Below are 11,556 nucleotides of genomic sequence, written 5' to 3' on the forward strand. Positions count from 1 at the left end.
ACTTTACTGGACGAAAAACTTGGCCTTTAGTAGAAAACCGTGAAAATCAAAGCATCAACATGAAAAATTTGTATGAAGAATTTGGAACCTATGTTGAACCTTCTACCCTACCTCGAAAAGCCATAGGGAGAATTAAACATTGTATGAGGCTCTGCACAGTAGGAGTGACCCTTTTTATCGATGGAAGTGACCTTTTAGATGTCTGTATTGCCCAACTTTTCCGAGTATGGGGGCATAGAGGCAGTGGCGGAGGGAGGGGGGGCCCGCCTGGGCCATGGCCCTACCCCAGGCGGAGGAAAAAAAAAATTTAATTATAAAAATTTAAAAATTTTATTAATTCTATGTAGTATTCAGATGCGGGTTCAAATTGGCCCTACCCCTACTCGGATCCAACTCCAACTCCATGGCCCGCCCCACTTTTGTTTGCCCTAGGTTTTCAAAAAAGAAAAAACGCATGAGGGAGAGAAAACGAGAGATAAAGAAAGAAGAAGAGGGTCTGCGAGTGATAAAGAAAACCAGTGAGAGAAAAAGGGAGCACCGACTACCGCACTGAAGAAGGTCTGCAGCGTGAAAAGGAGGAGACAAGAGGTGCTGAGCACGAGCACGCTGGTCGCTGCTGCTTGCTGGCTTCAAGAAGAGGTGGGGCCATTTCCTGACTTTCTTCTCTGTTCATTTTTGTTGCTTAGTGAAATATGGTGGGGCCGTTTTTTTCATACTTTAGTTTTTGTGTTTCTTTTTTGTTAACCTTGTCTGTCATTTTTCTTTTGTCTATGGTGGACCGTGGGTTTCTAATTTCTATTATGCACATTATTTATTTTTTAACCTTGAATCTTAATCGTTCACAGTTTCATCGTTTTCCATGACTTTTCCTGCCGTGATTTATTTTTCCTAGTCTTAATTTCTAGGATTTTGACGTTTTGTGAACACAATCTTAACGTGGCTTGGCAGATTTTTCTCTGCATCCACGAACTGTTTATGGGCTTCAATGCTTCATTGATGGCTGCCATTCTCACATGTTTTTTACTTTGCAGTCATGTTTTCAGTACCCAGTACCCACGGCATTCTTTTTACTTTAAGTGGGATTTGGGAATACCCCATACAATCACATAAATAGATAAAATTAACATTGGAACTTCCTTATAAAGGGGACTTGCAGCAATTTGTTTTAAGTCAAAGGAAAAAGAAACGTTGCATTTTCCACTTCTGTGAATTGAGGAGGAAGAAAAGTTGCTTGAAATTTCAGGAGGAAGACAAATCAGCAGGCTGCCTCTCTAGTCGAACATGATTTTTTTTCTTTTTAGTTTGTGTTTCTAAAAATTGTTATAAAATATGTATTCTGTCACTAAAAAAATCATAAGCAAGCAATTGTCATCACTATTGAACCTTTCACAACGGATTTTTGCAACACAAAATTAAAAAAAAAAAAAATCATTCACTACAGAGGCAACCAATTGTGTTCAATTCTCTAAAAGGGAATACATGCAGTTAGAAGAGTTGGTGGGTGTGCTTAATGTAAAAATCTTGTATCTAATCTCTCTGGAGTCTGGACCACAATGAAGAAAGAAAGATAAGCTAAATCAATGGCGTCAAAAATACTGTTCGATTTTTCTTGTCTCTTGTTTTAACGAAAAGGGAAAACTCCAAATTGGCAGATTTCACATGTAAATGCTGGACAGACTTTTTGCTATATTACAAAACAACGATTTGATCTTTATGTCTCTTTTCACAGTATAACATGTTGGTGTTGTTCTTACGGAGTAGTGATACGGCAATTTCATGTCAGAAACCAACAATAAAGTCAGGGAATCTGCCCTGTTGGTGACATAATGCATTTACATGACACTGCAACTTGATTAATGATGTGTGTGGATGAATCATAGAGGAGTCCATAGTATTACTCAAAGAAGCACAAGGTTGCAGGACAACCTAGATCCACATCATCAAGATTTTGTCCTTGGATTTAATGATACACTAGGCACACTATCTGACATTAGTAGTCTTAAAGATGAGAAAATGAAGCACCAGCAGTATCAGCAATATGATCAACACATCAAGATGAACTTAGTAGAGTAGGAGAACTTGGTGAAATAGGAGAGTAGCAGCGAAAGAACTTGTTGATTGGCATCCGTCATTTCACTTAAATGTTTTAAGTTAAATGGCGATTTGATGAGAAGTGAAAAAAGTTAAATGGCATCTGTAGGAATTTATAAAAGTAGCTTCATAAAGGCCTAAAATCATTCTTTGTTTTATTTTTCAGACTTTACTTCACTTGTGGTAATTCGAAAAGCAAGTTAGCGAGGGGAGAAAACAACTCTTCATTGTTCTACATAGTGCAAGAGGTTCAACAGGTAAATTTTCTTTATATATTGTTTATAAGGTGGTTGATTTTAAATTCCTGCTTTTCACAAGTTAAAATTTGAGTACTTTCTTCGTTGTGTATAAATCTTATTGTCTATTTTAAATTTCAGATTTTTTGTGTTAGCTTATTGAGAAAATGAAGAAAAGCATACAAGATTATTTCAAAAAGAAACAAGTTATTGATCAAGTGAGAGAAAACCAAGAGGGAGAAGACCAGGAGGGAGAAGACGAAAATGCTGGTTGTTCTAGTCCAAAAGCTCTTGATGTGGTTCTTGTTGACTCAGATTCTCCACCTTTTAAGTATTCAAAAATTGAAACTGTAGAAAGCATCGTGCGTGATCCAGGGTTGCAACGTCCTATATGGGAGATACCAATAAATAAGAGAGATGAAGTTAGGCGAGCATATATCAATTATGAGTCATATCAGCATAAGCTTCATAGATATCCAGTGTCAGGTTCTTCAAATCATCCTCGTAAATTTCAAAGTTCTTGGTTTCAAAGATTTCCATGGTTAGAATATTCTCCAAAGACAGATAGTGCATATTGTTTACCGTGTTATCTTTTCAGTACTCCACATTCAAATGACAGTCCATTTATTACTGAAGGATTCAGAGCTTGGAAGAGGGTGAGTGGTAGTGAGAAAACATGTGCTTTTCGTAGTCATGAAGGGACAAGTCAAAATTCGCCTCATAATATGAATGTGCGAGCATTTAATAACTTAAGTCGTCAAAGCGTACACATAGATAAAATGATTGAAAAGCAAAGTTCAGAGCTTGTTTACAACAATCGTTTGAGATTGAAGGCATCTGTGGACACAGTTCGTTGGTTGGCGTTCCAAGCATGTGCTTTTAGAGGCCATGATGAAAGTTCAAGTTCATTAAATCAAGGTAACTTTATTGAGTTCATTAAAATTTTAGCTAATTATAATGACAAAGTTGCACAAGTTGTTTTGGATAATGCCCCCAAAAATGCTAAATATACATCACCAATAGTTCAGAAAGAAATTTTGCATGTTTTTGCAAGTAAAGTGAGAGCTAAAATTATAGAAGAAAATGGTGATGCTAAATATTGTATTATTATTGATGAAGCTCGAGATGAGTCCAAGAGAGAGCAAATGGCTGTTGTTCTTAGATTTGTTAATAAGCAAGGTCAAGTTCAGGAGCGATTTTTAGATGTTGTGCATGTGAGGGATACTACAGCAATTACATTGAAGAATGCAGTTTTCACTTTGTTGTCTCAACATAATCTCAGTATTCAAGATATACGAGGTCAAGGATATGATGGTGCCAATAATATGCGAGGTGAATGGAATGGATTGCAAGCATTAATTTGAATGAATGTCCTTATGCATATTATGTTCATTGTTTTGCTCATAGATTACAACTTCCACTTGTTGCAGCTTCAAGAGAAGTTGTTGATGTTCATAGCTTTTTTGAACAGTTGACATATATAATTAATGTTGTTAGTGCAAGCAGTAAACGCAATGATGAATTGCACGAAGCTCAAGCAAACGAAATTGCATTTAGAATTGCTACAGATGAACTTCAGACAAGAAGAGGACTTAATCAAATTGGATCACTACAACGGTCTGGTGATACTAGATGGGGATCTCATTTTTCGTCTGTGTGTAGTTTGATAAAAATGTTCTATGCAGCATGTGTAGTATTGAAAAATTTAAGAGATAATGGATCAACATATCAAATACGGGGTGAAGGTAATTCAGCTTACAAAATGATAACATCATTTGACTTTGTATTTATATTGCATTTGATACAAAAAATTTTAGGACAGAGTGATATTCTTTGTCAGGCATTACAGAGAGAAAGACAAGACATTCTAAATGCAATGGTTTTGGTTTGTAATTCAAAAAAGTTTATACAAGAACTTAGAGAGACTGGTTGGGATTCATTTATAGATACTGTGAGAGCATTTTGTATGACACATGATATCCCTATTCTAGATATGGATGCTCAATATTTTGTAAGAGGATCACGTTCTCGTCGTGAACATAATTTCATTACAGTGAGACATCATTATCATGTTGATATTTTTATTGTTGTCATTGATTCTCAGTTGGTAGAGTTGAATAATAGATTTAATGAGAATTCTATGGAAATACTTCATTTGATGTCGACATTCAACCCTAGAGATCAATATGAGTCGTTTAATGCACAAGATGCATACACTATTGCACAGAAGTTCTATCCTGAAGATTTTCTTGACTCAGATTTTACGAGTTTAAATTATCAGTTGAGACATTACAAGAATGATATTTGTCATCATCCAAGTTTTCAAAATTTGGGTACACTATCAGATGTATGTGAAGTATTGATATGAAGTAGAAAAAGTGAAGAATATCCTTATGTATACAGGTTGTTTAGTCTCATTCTAACACTTCTTGTCTCCACTGCAACCACAGAAAGGGCATTCTCTGCTATGAAACTTATTAAAACAAGGTTGCGTAATAAAATGGAGGATGAATTCTTTGCAGATTGTCTACTTTTGTATATTGAAAAAGAAATTTCTCAAATGTTTGATTCAGATGATATCATTGATGCCTTTTATAAGATGAAAAGCCGTAGAGCACAATTACAATAGGTAAAATATTTTGTTGCATCCTTTTTATGTTAATGTTTATTTGAGTTATTATTTAGTTGCAATAATAAATGATATATTTTTTATTTACATTTTATTGTGCAGGTGAATGAATGATGATATGGAACTATTTTCAATAAAAATAAAGGCAAAAACAGATTGTATTGTATAGAAAGAATGCAAAATTGCTTGTTTTAGGTAAGTAATATTTATTTTGGTTTTCTAGTTTGTAGATGTCTTTGTTTGTTATATTTTTGTTGTGATGTTTGTATGTCCACTTTATGTCCACACCTACGTCACTGTAATAGAAATAGAGCACCTTATCTGTTTAGGACAGATCGCGTTTTGTGCTACTGACACAAACAATTATTAAAATGTGCCGTAGGACAGGTCGCGCTTCATGTTCATGACGTGGGCAATTTTATACGACATATGTTCACTTTTAATACACTATGGTTTGCAAATGTCTAAAGTGTGTGAGTATATATATATATATATATATATATATATATATATATATATATATATATATAAAATATATTACAGTTAGTTTGACCGTTCGGCCCGCCCTGAGAAAAAATCCTGGCTCCGCCCCTGCATAGAGGGACCCGACACTTGTCAGTAGCAATGACAGTCTTAGCCTTCCTTTACCGAGGACTCACCCGCTTTACCATTGGAGATATCGACTTCATAGAAGGATGCACATATGCTTTACAATTATGGTTCCTGAAGCATGCGGGACCCCAAGCCAGTCTATTCAGAAACACTGATGGATCATTGACAACCTTGGAGCAATACCGCCGTTTGATCGAGCAATTGAATGAAGGAGAGATCATTTGGGATTATTGTGATCGTCAGCAGAGCCTACCCCGATACACTCACCATCATCATGGGTGTACCACACTCTTGGGCCCTTACTTCATAGTTGATTATTGTGCTGATAGATGTATGCGACAATTCTCTCAAAGGCAGAAGATGGTCTCTGTGCATGCACCAATTGGAGCTATTCCCGAATTCGACCTTAGTTCTCCTCAATGGATGACATTGTTTACAGTAGCTCGACAAGAATGGAAGACACAAATATCATACACTTGGTTCATAGGCCCAGTGGTGAAGAAGGAATATGCTGAGTAGTGGGATGCCAACCGATCACCATCCATCCTTCCCTAAAAGTTTTATGTTGTCAACTTTGTATTCCTTCCGTCATTGTCATTTTTATTAGTATCTTTGGATGTAACTTTTAAAATTTGTAATGCAATACGAACCTTCATTTTGTCATCATTTCCGTCCAATAACTCTATTTTCTTGTGTCATAAGGTGAATACTTGAAAGCCAACAAGATGGTTGAAACTAGATCGCAAGCTAAGCAAGCTCCTCAGAATGAGGCTTCATCTTCTGAACTCCGGCCAGAAACACTTGGCCTACCAGCAATCGAACCAGAAGCTTACCATATGTTTCGTTTATTCATGGAGCGATTCATGAAAGAGCAAGAAGAGCAAAAGGCCTTAATGGTTACTCCAGAACTCGAGAATGAAAAGGCTGCCAAGCAGAAAAGAAAGAAGAAGAAGAACAAGTCCTCTCCTACATATCAGGATGAAGATTATTTGAGTTCGGATTCGGCAATTAGTAAGGAAGAAAAACCGGAACTGTTTCCTCTCAAAAAGAAAAAGACAACAAAGAAAATCAAAAAGGGAAAAGAAATTATGATAGAAAGCAGCTCACCTAGTCCTATCACCACTGAAAGTTCGGAAGAGAAGCCCAAAAGGAAGAGAAAGTCTACCAAGAAAGGCAAAAAGACCAAGAAGTACATCCCTAGCAGTAGCTCAGACAGTGAGAGTTCTGAAGAAAAAGTAAAGGAGACTAAAGGCAAGAAGAAAAAGACCAAGCGAGAATTGGTCAAATCAAGTTATGATGAAAGTCCAACTAGGCGCAGATTCTATGAAATGGAGAAAAGAATGAACAATCTTGAGCTTAGGGGGAAGGGGAAGCGTTCATATTCATGTGAGGACTACTACTTTAGCATTGAAGGGGACGAAGACGTGAAAGGCTTGCCCAGAGAATTCATCAGATATGATGGAACCACTTGCCCACATGTTCATCTTTCAACCTTTTTCAATGATTGCTACAAAATTTGGACAAATAACAGAGCTTTGTTCCGATATTTTCCAAGAAGTCTTGAAGGCATTGCTGCACAATGGTACAAAGAAAATGTCAATCCAATCGAGCTGAAGGAGTTTGACAAGTTTATTAACATGTTTGTTGAAAGATTTGAACAAAATGCTCCCATGGCTCCAACCCTCAGTACCATTTGCGGTCTTCATCAGAAACAGGGAGAAAAGGCTCGGGAATTCATCCAAAAATGGAGAATTCAATGCAATAAGATGAAAGAACTCATTTCTGAGACACAAAACCTTTGCTGAGTTGATTGAACAAGCAAACTCTATAGAAGAAGGGATTGAAGATGGAGATTTTGATGGAATTATTGCTCCTAAGTACAAAGAAGATGGAAAGAAAGGAGGAAGGACACAACTGCCTGCACACTTCATAGCCAATACTGGCATTAGAAAGGACCATGACAATAACTACAAGCATGACAAAGAAGTCAATTTCAAGAAGAACACACAGTTTCTCAAAGGCGACGATGAAAGGAAAAACAAACACCCAGGTTGGAGCTATGACCGGAAATTCACTCCTCTGAGCCAGTCTCGGGAGAAGATCTTGGAACACCTTCTCGCCAAAGGAACTACCGTCTTGCCAAAAGTATCGGAGCCTCCGAAAATGATGGGAAGAAATAAAGAAAAACTGTGCAAGTTTCATCATGCCCCTGGTCATGACACTGAGGATTGTTTTGTCCTCAAAATTATTATTCAATACTTCATCAACAAAGATCTCAAGATTTGTGATGATACTAAGGAATTCATTCCCTGACCACGGAAAGGCAGCAGTAGCCATGATCACTACAGGCACTCCACTTCCGTACCATCCACAAGAGCACATTCTACCTTATATTGGGAGTAGTTCACACAAAGTCATGGTGGTAGACCAAGGTAAGGAACCTCTAGATTTCATTGCTATGATGAATGGCAGGATAGAAAGTTTGCCCAAGAAACTTCCCATGATTCTGAAGACTTTTATCTTACAAGGCGACGAATCATCAAATGACTCCTCAGATGAAGATCCATGCTATTTGGACGTTCTCCCTTTGGAAGAGCGTATGGATGAGGGAGACTCGATTCAAGCTTCTAAAAATTAGTCAATTACCTTCTCAGAAAAAGACCTCTCAAAATGAGGATATTTCCATGAAGATGCTCTTTACATCGCTGTTCAGGTCAATGGGATGACAGTGCCACATGTTTTGATTGATGGAGGAAGTGGTTTGAATATTTGTCCTGATCTCACGGCTAAAACATTGGGGTTTCGTGAAAACAAATATCGTTCTGATAATACCAAGATCTACGGATACGATGGCCAAGGCATGAACAGCAAAGGTACCCTCGACATGAATGTGATCATTGAAAATACTAGCCATTGCATTGTATTTCATGTGGTAGATGTACCACCATCATACAACCTGCTTTTGGGATGACCTTGGATCCATCAAGTACGAGGGATCCCATCCACTCTTCGTCAATGCCTGAAATGGAATTTTGGTCCATCAGTCATCACTGTCCGTGCTGAGGATCCGGTCGAGAGGTTGATGCAATCTATGCTCCCTAGGCCAATTGATCCGGTAGATGTACCGAGCATAAGAACAACAAAGGACAGACCTTTGGAAGAATGGATGCAGAACATGGAGATAGGGGAACCTTCCGGGAATGCTTATACTATTTCAAGCAATCGTGCAAGTTACCAAGAACACCTATTGTATGTTCATTTCATGAAAAACCCCAAGGGTTTTCAGTTGCTTCTGAAAGGTGGCTACCGTCCATTCACTGGCCTTGGGAAAAATGAAGATGGCATCTTGCAACCGATTAGCATCTCTTTTCAGATGAACATGAGAGGACTGGGATATCATGAAGGAATTTGAAGAAGATCTTGGGGGCTAAAAGTATTCACTTTTGTTTCAAAATCTTCCCATGAATTTTGTAATTTTGAACATCTTTTTGTTTGGTCTCATGAGAGGACCAATTCTATGAACTAAGAACCTTTTTTTTATATATGCAAATGCAAGTAATTTTTTGTTGTCAATTTCGTCCAACTCTTTCCTTTATCCTCTTTACAAGATGTCGGAACTCAATATGTCTCAGTTTATTCTTTTTCCACGAAATTCCCCTCAGAAAGCATTTATCGAACAAGCAGTCGGTGAAATGGAACCTATGGCAATACCCGAGTCAGAATTACCAGAATTCACTCAGATTCAGAAACAAGAACATCCCTCATCTTTGGTGAATGATCCAATTGAAGAAATTAATATTGGAACCAGTGAAGATCCTAAAATTCTTCAAATTGGTACCAGTTTGTTAGTAGAAGAGAAGAAAAGATTGGTGGACTTTCTTATAAGTAACCAAGAAGTTTTTGTTTGGACTTATGAAGATATGTCAGACTTAGACCCCCAATTGGTCAAACATCGTCTGCCCTTAAATCCTAATTGCAAGCCGATTAAGCAAAAATTGTGCAAGCTTGACCATCGACTAGAAGGCCCTGTAAAAGAAGGACTAGAGGACTTGCTAAAGGCAAAATTCATTCGTGCCATTGATTACCCCGAATGGTTTGCGAACATCGTGGCGGTCCCCAAGAAAAATGGCAAAGTTAGGTTGTGCATTGACTTTCAAGACTTGAACAAAGCCACACCGAAGGATGATTATCCTCTTCCAAACATTGATCTGTTGGTAGACAGTACTGCAGGCCATGCAATCTTTTCTTTCATGGATGGATATTCGGGATATAATCAAATCAAATTAGCAGTCAAAGATCAACCTAAGACCGCTTTTTCTACACCCTGGGTCACTTTTTGTTACACGGTAATGCCATTTGGGTTGAAGAATGCTGGAGCAACCTATCAAAGAGCCATGGCCGCCATCTTCCATGACCAGATGCATAAAATCATGGATGCATATATCGATGACATATTGATCAAATCCAAGACAAGAAAAGATCACATTGAAACTCTTGCCCAAGTATTCAATAAGCTTTTACAGTACAAGCTTCGCCTGAATCCTCAAAAATGTGTGTTTGGGGTTGAGTCAAGAAAACTGTTGGGTTTCATGGTCAGTAAGAAGGGAATTGAAATGGATCTTACAAAAGCTAAGGCAATAATCGATATGCCACCACCTACCAATATCAAGGAGTTGCGAAGCTTGCAAGGACGAATCCAATCCATCAGACGATTCATTTCCAATCTGGCCATGAGATGCGAGCCATTCAACCAACTACTGAGGAAAGGTGTCAAGTTTGAATGGGGTTTTGAATGCCAACAGTCATTCGAAAGAATCAAGAAATACCTTCTAAATCCACCAATTCTAAAACCACCAACGTTGGGAAGACCATTGTTGCTTTACATCACAGTGAATGAGTCAGCATGTGGCGGCTTTTTGGCACAATATGAGGAAGGAAGTCGCATCGAACATGCAATCTATTACATTAGCAAGACTTTTGTTCAGTACGAAAAGAAGTACTCTCCAATAGAGAAAACTTGTCTGGCATTGGTTTGGATGTGTCAGAAGTTGAGACATTATTTATTAGCTTGTGAGGTCAAGATACTCTCCAAACTAAATCCTCTCAAGTACATCTTGGAACAACAATTCCTTAATGGGCGTATCGCCAAATGGCAAGTTCTGTTGATGCAATATGATCTTGAATATGTGTCTCAAAAGTCAATCAAAGGACAAGCAATTGCGGATCAGTTAGCAGACTTCCCTCAGTACGAAGAAATCAGAACAAATGATGAGTTTCCAGATGAACATGTACTAAGATTGGAAACTGTTCCGACATGGAAGATGTACCTTGACGGGTCTAGAAATGTGATGGGAGCAAGCATAGGCATCTTACTCATCACTCCAGAAAGTGAAATGATCCCGTACTCTTTGAAACTTGATTTTCCATGTACCCATAACATGGCTGAATATGAAGCCCTCATACAAGGACTTCGTTCTTTATTGAGTTTTCAAGTGAAAAGAGTGCATGCCTTCGGCGACTCTCAGCTTATTATAAACCAAGTGAATGGAGAATGGCAAGTCAAAGATGAAAAGTTGGTGCCATATCAAGAAATTGCTACCTCCTTAATCTGTCAATTCGAAGAAGTACAATTGGCTCACGTAAAGAGAGAAGGTAACCCTATTGCGGATGGCCTCACGAGCTTAGGATCGACCATCACTTTTCGAACCAATGAAGCAATCCGTTCTTTTGAGATTGGAAGATTAAAACACCATGCTTTTGAAACGATGGCGCATGTTCATCATATCCAAGAGGGGAATACGCCTTGGTACCATGACATCAAAAGGTACATTGAAAGTGGAAAATTCCCGGCTGAAATGTCTAAAAATGAACAAAAAGCAATACAACGTATGTCTGCGAGGTACTTTATCATAGCAGGGGTATTATACAGACGTGGATTTAGCACTGAATACTCTCGGTGCCTTGACGAAGATGAAGCAAAGGAAATAA

General features: G+C 38.0%; 1 long non-coding RNA gene across 1 annotated transcript; it reads left to right on the forward strand.

Annotated features, from left to right (window-relative positions):
- Positions 1-279: 279 nt before the first annotated feature.
- Positions 280-2,580, forward strand: LOC126409887 (uncharacterized). The gene is made up of 3 exons (XR_007572765.1): positions 280-639; positions 2,258-2,348; positions 2,469-2,580. It is a non-coding gene; the product is annotated as an uncharacterized LOC126409887 (long non-coding RNA).
- Positions 2,581-11,556: the final 8,976 nt, after the last annotated feature.

Source organism: Nymphaea colorata, chromosome 3 (genome assembly GCF_008831285.2).
Source record: "Nymphaea colorata isolate Beijing-Zhang1983 chromosome 3, ASM883128v2, whole genome shotgun sequence".
Classification (NCBI taxonomy): Eukaryota; Viridiplantae; Streptophyta; class Magnoliopsida; order Nymphaeales; family Nymphaeaceae; genus Nymphaea; species Nymphaea colorata.